The sequence below is a fragment of the Lactuca sativa genome, chromosome 5 (genome assembly GCF_002870075.4).
Source record: "Lactuca sativa cultivar Salinas chromosome 5, Lsat_Salinas_v11, whole genome shotgun sequence".
NCBI lineage: Eukaryota > Viridiplantae > Streptophyta > Magnoliopsida > Asterales > Asteraceae > Lactuca > Lactuca sativa.
Genome location: NC_056627.2, coordinates 167,608,069 through 167,620,578, shown reverse-complemented (window position 1 = coordinate 167,620,578; position 12,510 = coordinate 167,608,069).

Sequence of the window (12,510 nt, the reverse complement as noted above, 5' to 3'; positions counted from 1 at the left end):
AGTTTGCGTATAGATCTATACTGGATTGACTATCCTACACCTTGCTGCTAGCTACAGCCGGACCTGCAGGTCTGCGGGTGCCAAACGTCATTTCTTTTATTACGACCATTCATTATGTCGTTGTTACCAGTCGATAGCATGGTGCAATTTATCACATTATGCCTTCATATAAATCTGGTTTAAGGTAGTAGTATTTAGTACAGCAGTAGTCTTATTATACAAAGCTACAGTACTACAATGATTTACCCATTACATACTTTAGTGATAATCTCACTTAAGCATTAGTGTACAAACTATATTTTTAACAAATGATAGTTATACTTGGGTAATTACATACTTTTACAACATACAAGTTTACAAAACAGTTTAGCCTTGGTAGAAGGTTACTTTTATAGAAAATATAGGATTTTCTGAGAGATTCAAACTTTTACAAACACTTTCAAACATTTGCTTACATTTTTACAAACTTATACATTGAGACAGGTTCAAACGTTTTTACATGAAACATTGACACTAAAATACTTATGAACTCAACAGCTTAATGCTGATAAACTCTTTCAAAATAACTTGTATTCTCAGGTCATCAGTAGACAGGTACCGAGGCCAGCTTTTGAGAAGATGGAGTGCTTTCAAGACTCATCTCATATTATTTTGTGTTTCATTATTTTTGGTGTCTATAACTGTACAGAACACACTTGTATTAAAATTATATATTTAATGCAATGGATGATCTTGTTTGCTTATTTACATTTACTGTGTTGTGATACTATACATGACGTCCTCCGCCTTAGAACGTTTCCGCTGTTCTTGGTTTTGGGGTGTGACAGATTGGTATCAGAGCATTGTTTATAGTGAATCAAGTATATCAACCCATAAAAGATATACTAAACTATAAAGCCAAAAGGGACTAAAACACTCTGACCAAGAGTCTATACTTTAAATAATAAAATATTTAATTAAGTATACTAGTCTGCAATCATACTAAAATCAGTGTCACAATGACAAGAACAAAAGTATTACGATTGTTGAATATCACAAGTGAGCTCGGGGATGTATGGTCAGTCCTGGGAATGGCATAGCCTGATCATCTATGCTGGTCCTAGGAGTGATTAGCATATGCCCTAGAATGGTTGTGATATGTTAGCAAGTCTAAAAACTTACCAACAATACCACAAGAAGATCAGTAGAACTTAACCTTAAAATACTATAGGAGTATTTTGTGCTATTAGTTACACGTATACTATATCCTTATACCTCTCTTCTCGCGTAGATCTAAATGTCTGGATTCCATCATGGCGACCCGTACTTTCCCAATGAAGGCAATGCCGGATGGATCGATGAAGAGCCCGAAGATGATCATCAAATCCCTTTGGATGATCACCTCGCAGAAGGCTTTTCGGATGGATCCGACTCCGAGCCTGAAGTCAACAACCTGCCGCTTGTAGGTCAAGCCCCGAACAACAACCCTCGACCAGCATTTCCAAGTCCTACTCCCATGTGGGCAAACAATCTGAATCGCTGGAGTGATGAGCAGGGTCAGCCCTTACCATACTTTGGGGACCGAACCTTTTACAACATCAGCGATGGTGGCTCTGCTGACAGAGCTCTGCCGGTGATCATCCGCAGAATAGCTCGTAATGTCGAGCAAGGTCGAGCAGCCATCGACCGGGTCATGGAGATTGATGCCAATTCAGGCGTCAATACAGTCCGCATTCGCCGTCTCGAAGAAGACATGGAACGGACCCAGAGAACCAACGAAACTCTGCAGCAACAGCTGGCTGCCTCCCGTGCTGAAGTCTTAGAACTTCGAGCTCGTCAGAGAGCTCAGGACCGACACCTTCAAGAGGTGTTTCGCCAAGTGTCCGACCTCAGGGATCGCCCGAGGAATTCCCATCGCCATTAGATGATGTCTAGTACATCTCTGTCTTTTGATTTAGGGATAGCCTTGAACTTATGTGCTCTAAGTAGCACTTGTCTGTAAAATATTCCTAACTTTCGATACTCTAATTAGGAATCTAGGACTGTCAATCTTGTCCTTATGGTATGATGTAAGACCTACTGTTAGGTCGATTTTCCTTGAACTTATTACATCAGTAATACCCGTACTATTGAAATCTACCTAATCTGTAGGAAAAATTTGTACACTTGTGTATTCCTACTGATATTTCTTATTGTGATTTCTAACACTCATTCAAACTGTTGGGCTATGGTTAGTTAGTCCATGGGTCACTCTCTCGTTGCTTACAAATTGATTCTTATCATCCTTCTTGTTTTTATAAACTTATAGCTGAAGGATGCCTCCTCGCAAGTCTCCCAGAAATAGGAATAATCCTGTACCTCCACCGCCTCCACCACCTGCAGTCATCGATACTGCAGCCCTGAATGCTGCCGTAGCTGCAGCAGTGGCAACTGCCATGGCTCAGTATCACTCATCGGATGCTAACAGAGGTGGAACCCCTGTTGAATCTATCCCAGTTGAAATCCCTGTGCGCTCGAGAGAGTGCTCTTACAAGGATTTTACAAACTGCAAGCCGAAGCCTTTCTATGGCACCGGCGGAGTCATTGCTCTCTCGCAATGGTTCGAGAAGACTGAATCAGTCTTCGAAATCTGTTCGTGCCCTGCAGCATTCAAGGTGAAATATGCCGCATGCACCTTCGAGGATAAAGCCCTAACGTGGTGGAACGGCCACGTCAAATCCCTAACTCTCGTCGTGGCTAACGACATGGGCTGGGCAACGATGAAAGACCTCATGACTGAGGAGTATTGCCCGAGGGGCGAAGTCCAGAAGTTAGAACATGAACTCTAGAATCTGACAATGAAGGGTACCAACGTGATCGCTTATACTACCCGCTTTAGCGAACTGGTGGCCCTATGCCCCAACATGGTTCCCAATGAGGGGAAAAAGATTGAACGGTATGTATGGGGGCTAGTACCTCCGTACCAGGGGAATGTCTTAGCATCTAACCCTGCTACCTTCGACAGTGCCAAGCGATTGGCACAAAGACTTATTGACCATGGAGTCAAGACCCCTGCAGCCACAACCACCCTAGCCATCCCAGAACCCTCCAAACCCGCTGGCACCAAGCGGAAGTTTTGGGATGAGAAGAAGAAGCAGCGTGCTTCGAAGAAACAGCAAATCGTAGCAGTACATGCTGCGGTGCCCCTACTGCTGTTACTGCTCCGGGGAAGTAGTATTCTAGAAGTTTGCCGAAGTGCAACAAGTGCAACTTCCACCATAACGGCGCCTGCCGTGAAATGCAGTGTTCTAACTGCCACAGAAAAGGACACACCGTCCGATTCTGTAGGTTCCCGGCGCAACCGATCTCCCAAGTTCCCGGCTCTGGCGTGAGCCCAACTTGCTATGGATGTGGCGAAACAGGCCACTTTAAAAGGGACTGCCCAAAGGCGAGGAATACTGGAGGAGCAGGGAGGGTACTAGCAATAGGCCACGGGGAAGCAGTTGCTGACCCGACAGTGGTGACTGGTACGTTACTCCTTGATAACTCCTATGCATGCATTCTGTTCGATAGTGGAGCGGAGCGAAGCTTCATAAACCACAAATTGCTTAAGCAACAACCACACGCACTTAATGAAAAATTCACAGTAGAGATGGCCAATGGGAAAACTGAAAGTACTAATAGCATATATTTAGGTTGTCTTCTAACCTTAGATAACCATTCATTCCCAATCGACCTTATGCCGGTCTCAATAAAAAGTTTCGACGTTATTATCGGCATGGATTGGTTAAGTCTTCATCGCGCCGACATCATGTGCTACGAGAAAGCAGTCCGACTAAACCTCCCGTCTAACGAAACTCTTATAGTCTATGGCGACAAACCTGGTGCGAGTCTTCGCATTATATCTAGTATTCAAGCACAGAAATATCTGCGCAAAGAATACCACACATTCCTTGCTCACGTCGTCGACACGAACCTAGAAACGAAAGAACTAAAGAACCTCCCAGTAGTGAGCGACTTCCCCGACATTTTCCCAGAAGAACTACCCGGGTTACCTCCGCAACGACAAGTCGAGTTCAGAATAGACTTAGTCCTAGGAGCTACCCCAGTAGCCAAGTCGCCCTACCGTTTAGCACCAGCCGAGATGCAAGAACTCTCTGGTCAACTTAACGAACTGCTCAGCAAGGGCTTTATAAGACCAAGTTTCTCACCTTGGGGAGCACCGGTCTTGTTCGTTAAGAAGAAAGACGGATCATTCCGTATGTGTATTGACTACAGAGAACTCAACAAATTGACGATCAAAAATCGTTACCCTCTGCCACGCATAGACGATCTATTCGACCAACTGCAAGGGGCGAACTATTTTTCCAAAATTGACCTGAGATCCGGATATCACCAGTTACGAGTGCTTGAGGAGGATGTGCCGAAGACAGCCTTCCGAACTCGTTACGGACACTACGAGTTCGTGGTGATGCCATTCGGATTGACCAATGCGCCCGCAGTCTACATGGATCTGATGAATAGAGTATGTCGGCCTTACTTAGATCAGTTCGTCATCGTTTTCATTGACGACATCCTGATCTACTCCCGAAGTAAGAAGGAGCATGGTGACCATCTGCGACAAGTTCTAGAGACACTACGAAAAGAGAAACTTTATGCGAAGTTCTCGAAATGTGAATTTTGGATCCGAAGAGTCGAATTCTTAGGACACGTGGTTAGCGAAGAAGGAATCCACATGGACCCATCCAAAATAAAAGCCATTGAGAACTGGTCAGCACCAAAGACACCTACAGAAATTCGTCAATTTCTAGGTCTAGCTGGCTACTACCGCAGGTTCATTCAGAACTTCTCCCGAATAGCGAAGCCTCTTACGACCCTGACCCAGAAAGGCGTGGCCTTTGACTGGGAAGAGAAGCAAGAAAGAGCGTTCCAAACGCTCAAACGAGCCTTGTGCACCGCACCAATACTATCCCTTCCCGAAGGAATAGAAGACTTCGTTGTCTATTGCGATGCATCCAATCAAGGACTCGGATGTGTTCTGATGCAGCGAGGTAAGGTCATCGCCTACGCCTCGAGACAGTTGAAGACACATGAGGTTAACTACACGACCCACGATCTTGAACTAGGAGCAGTAGTGTTTGCTCTGAAGATCTGGAGACATTACCTGTATGGGACGAAGAGCACTATCTTTACCGACCACAAGAGTTTACAACACATTTTCGATCAGAAGGAGCTCAACATGAGACAACGACGGTGGGTTGAGCTACTCAGTGATTACGAATGCGATATTCGTTATCATCCGGGTAAAGCCAACGTAGTAGCAGACACCCTAAGTCGGAAAGAATATTCTGGTCGCAAAGTCAAGTCATTATCAATAACCATCCATTCACACCTGACTAAGCAAATTCAGGCGGCTCAGCTTGAGGCCATAAAACCTGAAAATGTGTTGAGTGAAGCCCTTAGGGGAATGGACAAGAACTTCGAAGCCAAGGGTGACGGAGCTTTATATTTCATGAACCGGATCTGGACACCGAAACATGGTGGTTTCCGAGACTTGGTCATGACCGAGGCGTACAACACTCGGTATTCCGTCCACCCAGGTTCAGATAAGATGTATCTGGATCTGAAAAAGCTATACTGGTGGCCTAATATGAAAGCATAGATTGCTACCTTCGTGAGTAAATGCCTTACTTGCGCAAAGGTTAAGGTCGAGTACCAGAAGCCCTCTGGCTTACTGCAACAACCAGAGATCCCAGAGTGGAAGTGGGAGCGGATCACTATGGATTTCATAACCAAGTTACCCAAGACGACGGGTGGACTTGACACCATATGGGTCATCGTTGATAGATTGACCAAGGCTGCACACTTCCTGCCTATCAAAGAAACCGACAAGATGGAGAAACTTACGAGAACATACATTAGGGAAATTGTATGGTTGCATGGTGTACCTATTTCCATTATCTCCGATAGAGATAGTAGGTTCACCTCAAGATTTTGGCAATCCCTACAACGTTCCCTAGGAACAAGGCTGGACATGAGCACAGCCTACCATCCACAGACCGACGGACAGAGTGAGAGGAACATCCAAACACTGGAAGATATGTTGCGAGCCTGAGTGATTGATTTTGGGAAGGCATGGGATACTCATTTACCCCTTGTCGAATTTTCCTATAATAACAGTTATCACACGAGCATCAAGGCTGCTCCATTCGAAGCTCTCTACGGCCGCAAGTGCAGATCCCCTCTGTGCTGGGCTGAGGTTGGTGATACCCAATTAGCGAGAGGGCAAGCTTCCGACAGTACTCTCACCGGTCCAGAAATCATTCGGGAAACGACAGAAAAAAAATCGTTCAAATCCGTGAATGATTGAAAGCCTCTAGAGACCGACAGAAGAGCTACGCCGACAAACGAAGAAAACCTTTGGCATTTCAGGTGGGAGACCAAGTCCTTCTCAAAGTCTCACCCTGGAAAGGCTTGATACACTTCGGCAAGCGTGGGAAGCTTAATCCGAGGTACATAGGGCCTTTCGAGATTCTTGCCAGAGTCGGCCCCGTAGCTTACAAACTTGATCTACCCGACACACTGCATAAAGTACATTCTACATTCCACGTATCAAACTTGAAAAAGTGTCTGTCCGACGAGACTCTCGTAATCCCACTCGACGAGATCGAGATCAACGAGAGCCTCAACTTCGTGGAAGAACCTATAGAGATCATGGACCGTGAGGTCAAGCAGACGAAGCAAAGCCGTATCCCTATCGTGAAGGTTCGCTGGAACGCCAAGCGAGGACCGGAATTCACTTGGGAACGCGAGGATCAGATGAAGTTGAAATACCCTCATCTTTTCGCTTAATTGTTTGTAACTTTTATTTGCTTAAATTCTAATTTCGGGACGAAATTCCCTCTAACAGGGGGATGATGTGACAACCCGAAATTTCCATTGTACGAACATCATCTATTCAATAGAAGCTAGTTCAGTTTCAGTGATTTTCATGCTTTTCCGAACAAGTTTGTGTACATTAGGGTTTATGTTTTAGATGATATCAGGAGAGTGGATGCTTCTGGTCTTGTGAAATTTGGTCATTTCAGGTTTCATACTGTTACAGTCCAACATCAGGAATAAAAATATTTTCTGCCAAAATATTCCAGGACTATAAATAGTTTCTGAATGAAATTAATTCATTATTTACAATTCCAAATAGAGAAAAGCCATATTCTCTCTGACGGATCTTCGGGTTTTCATCCCAGATTGTGAGTCTACTTTTCTATATGTGATTCAATACTTGTTAGGTGTTTATTAACATCAATTGCATGTCTAGATATCAAGATCCGGGAGTTTACCGCCCAAGAACGTTCTTGGGGAGTAAACTCCAAAATGGAACATTATGACTTCCTAGTCCCGATTCCTTGTTAGACAACTTGTTTAGGAGTTAGGATATGATCTTTATAGGCCAAAAAGCATCCCAGAAACACAAGTTCGAGGAGTTTACGGCCAAGGAACTCCCTTGGGCCATAAACCTCTTTTCAAGGGCTTAAATGCCCTAAAACTTTCCCCAAATGCTTAAGGACTTTAACTACTAGTACTTGTGCTTGTTTAGAACATCAAAAGCCCATAAAAACCATAAGTTTCTAGGAGTTTATGGCCAAGAACCCTTCTTGGGCCGTAAACCCCTTTTTGTGGGACAAAAATCATTCCAAGCACACCTAAGGCCTTTAGACAATTTACCTTGCACCCTTGGGACTAGAATGGAGAGTAGAACACATCTAAACCACTCCTTGAAAGGAGTTTACGGCCAAGGAACATGACTTGGGCCGTAAACTCCAAGTGAAGGCACCAAAGTGTGCCTCTTGCCCCCATTAGCCTTAGATAAATTCATGGAAGCAATCCTTGATGTTTAAGAGCCTCAAAACAATTAAATTCCAAGAGTTTACGGCCGTAAACTCTAGGATGAAGGACCTTAGGCCGTAAACTCCCTTATGGAGTGTTCTAAAGCCTTAAACTACTTCATGTGTTATTCCAACAAAGCTAGGAGTGTTCTAGGATCAAGATAGCACCACAAAACACCCAAAAACACCATTTGAGGAGTTCACGGCCATAAACCTATGAGTTTACGGCCGTAAACTCCAAGGTGTGGGGTTTGTTGGGTGGTGAACTCCTATACAAGGCCCTTTGATGTTTCAAACCCTTTTGCCTTGTCCCGTAGCAACTTAGATGCAACCATTTGGACCTTAAACACTCATAAAAGTGTTTAAATGTTTCCTATGTGTATTAACTTATTTATTTAAGTTATTATATGTCTAATTAGTTATACATATATGCTTATTATATGATAACTAGGCTCGTACGTGTAAACCAGTCTCCGTTTGCCATCTAGCACGGTGTCCGACACTGCAATTCGGACGACTCACCGCAAGTGAGTTCATACCCCTTGAATCAACCTTTGAAATGATTTTAAGTGTTTTAAATACTTTATGGGGGGGGGGAATACAAGTCAAATACTTATAAGTTATTGCTTCAATCACATGTGATTGTGTTTAATCACATGTGATTAATAACTAGGAAAACAACGATTTTCACCACTGTTCAAACTGCTTTTCAAACTGTTTTACTATTGAAATGTTTTACAAACTGTTTTACTATCCAAACTTACTTATAGACTGTGATTCAATCAAATGCTTTTTATACTTAAACTGCTTTATCAACTTATGCTTTCAAAATGATTCATGCTTTCAAAATGCTTTATAGATCGACATCAAGTCGATCTCCTCTTGAAATCATATTTATGCTTCAAATGTTTTACGAAAACTTATTTATGCTTTTATATATCCAATTGCATGCCCATATAGGTATAGATATATAAATAATGTTCAAAGGGCTTAGGAAGGCCATCCGCCCTATTTCCTTTTCCTCGATTTGGATGTGGTCTGGTGGGATTTCGGGTGACCATCCGAAGGTCGTTTCCATATTACTTATATATAATATATACATGTATAGACATAAAAGTACTTCCGTATTCATACTCATCAGTACATCATTAGCTGGTTACCATCGGGGTAACGCAGGATCAATACATATACAGATATACTAGAAACAATACATATACAGAAATACTAGAAACAATACATATACAAAAATACTAGAAACAATACATATACAGAAATACTAGAAACAATACATATACAGATACACGAGAAACAATACATATACAGATATACGAGAAACAATACATATACATAAATACGTAATAATTGTGATCCACTGTATCGGGCATGCCTTAAATGTCATGGCCTGAGTTGTAGCCAGAATTCGCTTGGAGGGAGAGCGTGAGTTTGCGTATAGATCTATACTGGATTGACTATCCTACACCTTGCTGCTAGCTACAGCCGGACCTGCAGGTCTGCGGGTGCCAAACGTCATTTCTTTTATTACGACCATTCATTATGTCGTTGTTACCAGTCGATAGCATGGTGCAATTTATCACATTATGCCTTCATATAAATCTGGTTTAAGGTAGTAGTATTTAGTACAGCAGTGGTCTTATTATACAAAGCTACAGTACTACAATGATTTACCCATTACATACTTTAGTGATAATCTCACTTAAGCATTAGTGTACAAACTATATTTTTAACAAATGATAGTTATACTTGGGTAATTACATACTTTTACAACATACAAGTTTACAAAACAGTTTAGCCTTGGTAGAAGGTTACTTTTATAGAAAATATAGGATTTTCTGAGAGATTCAAACTTTTACAAACACTTTCAAACATTTGCTTACATTTTTACAAACTTATACATTGAGACAGGTTCAAACGTTTTTACAGGAAACATTGACACTAAAATACTTATGAACTCACCAGCTTAATGCTGATAAACTCTTTCAAAATAACTTGTATTCTCAGGTCATCAGTAGACAGGTACCGAGGCCAGCTTTTGAGAAGACGGAGTGCTTTCAAGACTCATCTCATATTATTTTGTGTTTCATTATTTTTGGTGTCTATAACTATACAGAACACACTTGTATTAAAATTATATATTTAATGCAATGGATGATGTTGTTTGCTTATTTACATTTACTGTGTTGTGATACTATACATGACGTCCTCCGCCTCAGAACGTTTCCGCCGTTCTTGGTTTTGGGGTGTGACAGAGAAGAGGCTTGAGCTCAGGGATCTGGACTTAGCACCCTCTTGGTCATCAAAGGAAGTTATAAAGTTCTGAACTTTCTTCCTTTTTCTTCTAGATTTAGGTTATGGAAGTTTGGACCTTTTTAGGTCCAAGTGTTGAGTCTTGATCTTGTAAGTCGGTTTTGGAGCTTGGATTGCCATCCTTAAGTCTCAGAAACATCTTCCTAGCAGTAAAGTTTCAATCTTTGTGGCTTATATGGAACCATGCATGAGATCTAGTTAGCTCCATGGAAGTATAATGTTATTTATGGAAGTTTGAGCCTTTATGAGACTTGTAAGTCATCAAGTGAGCAACTTTATGGCTTAAGACGTGGAACAAGCTTAGGATCTGGGTTTGTAGTTTCTGGATCGGATTATTAAGCACTTAATGAGATTTTGGCTTAAAAGGGTTGTATACTGGGCGTACAAGGAGGTACGCGCCGCATATAAGCCATCAGCCAGTACGCTCAGTGTACCTTGGTGTACGCCCCGCGTATGCTTCCAGTTTGGGCTTCGATTATTTTGGGCCTCGGTGTGGGCTAAGTTTTAGGCTTAGGGTCCTTGGGCCGTAATGGCCCATCAGAGTTCAGTTGCTAAGGACCATGGATTTAGTATTGGGCTCGGGTAAGGCCCAATAAAGGGCTTTGGTCCCAATATAGAAAATTGGGCCATTAGTGGGCCTATAGTGGGGCCATGGACGGACTTAGAAGGAACTGAGGGTTTTGGGCCATGTTGTGACCCATGCCATAGTAGGGGTAAAATGGTCATTTTACCCATAGGAGAATCCCTATTCTGATTTAGTATTTTATTTTCTATGATAGCCGGGAAGCAGCCGGAGCAGCAGACAGGGATTTCTTATTCAGGATTTCAGCAGTCAGCATCACGAGGTGAGTTTCCTTCCAGTAGGAACGGGTCTACGGCCACAATGTCGGCCCGTTTAGTTAGCAGTAGTTTCCGGACTTCGGTCCGATGCAGTAGTTAGTATGTCTGATGCCTTCGTGGCTCAGACAGGATTTATGTGTTATGTGTTCCGGGCTACGGCCCGATGCAGTATGCAGTATATGTGTTTATGCTAGTTGATATGTTTATGCTATGCTAAGTTCTGTTAGTTCCGGACTTCGGTCTGATGCAGGGGACAAGGTCCCAATTAGTTCCGGACTTCGGCTGATCGCATGCACCACACCCTTTTCTCACTTGAAAAAGAACTCAAGTAAGTACTCCCAAATTACCCATACAAGTTTATGTTATTAGTTTCAGTTTCAGTAGAAGAGCATGCTAGTATAGGACTAAGGATCTATGAGGATGCCCTATGTGCCTGCTTTATGTGTTTCGGATTTATGAGAATTGCATGCTAGTATTGAGTAGACAGCAGTAGGATAGCCTGTTTAGGTTATGCCTGATAGTATGAGCTTAGCATTGTATGCTAGTACAGTTTCTTGTTACAAGGATAGAATTGCTAGAGTAGCTTCATGTGTCCGAATGCTGCTTGCTTTGTGCTTTGTGGGACTCTGAGTGATGGGAGTTAACCATTAGGTGAATACGTGACATCACATGTGATCAAGGTTGAATAATATCAGAATGTTGGATCTGGCCCTGCTACGCAGCTCTTGTTTGAGTCTAACCGTTGTAGGGACGAGTCTTTTACTCGAAGGATTATCTAAGCCTCGTCACATGTGAGGGTATTCAGGTAATGGCTAATTGGCATTACAAGGAGGCCTTCAGCAGCTAAGGACTAGTTGGGTTGAGTCATAGATTTCCCTAGGGCAAGCCTAGGATGAGAGTAGTAGAGATTAGCAGCAGTAGTAGTGGCTTGGTGGAGTCAAGGCAGTTCTTGAGGAAAGTATGGATAGATGTGGAAGGTAGTAGGGGCCCATACTACTGGAAGCAGAGGATCTGTACTTGAATCAAGGAAGGCTGAGATGAGACCAGGAGGCCTGTAGTAGTAGTGATCCCTCGAGATATATCAGTGTTTCTAACGTTTATTGTAATGTGTTTTTCAGAATGGTGGTTTTACGCGCTAGACAAGCAGGCGACAGTTCAGGTGCCTGAGAGGGATCAGGATCAGGCTCGGGAGTCGACCATCTAGATGAGCCGACCATGGAGTTTCTCTCTTCAAAGATTACTCGTATCATACTTGATCAGACTCCTGTGATTTTTGGTTCGATCAAGGAGGGTATCCTAGAGCTGATGGATGAAAGGTTGGGCACTTTCTGTGCCGAGGTGGCGGCCATGATGGGGTCGCGCACGCTTACGTTCAGGGAGTTCCAGGCATGTGGAGCTCCAAATTATCACGGGGCACAGGACCCCATAGCGAGTACTTGATGGTTGGCGGATGTGGCCAATGCTTTCTGCACGAGCAGGTGTCCCGAGGGGGACAAGGTCA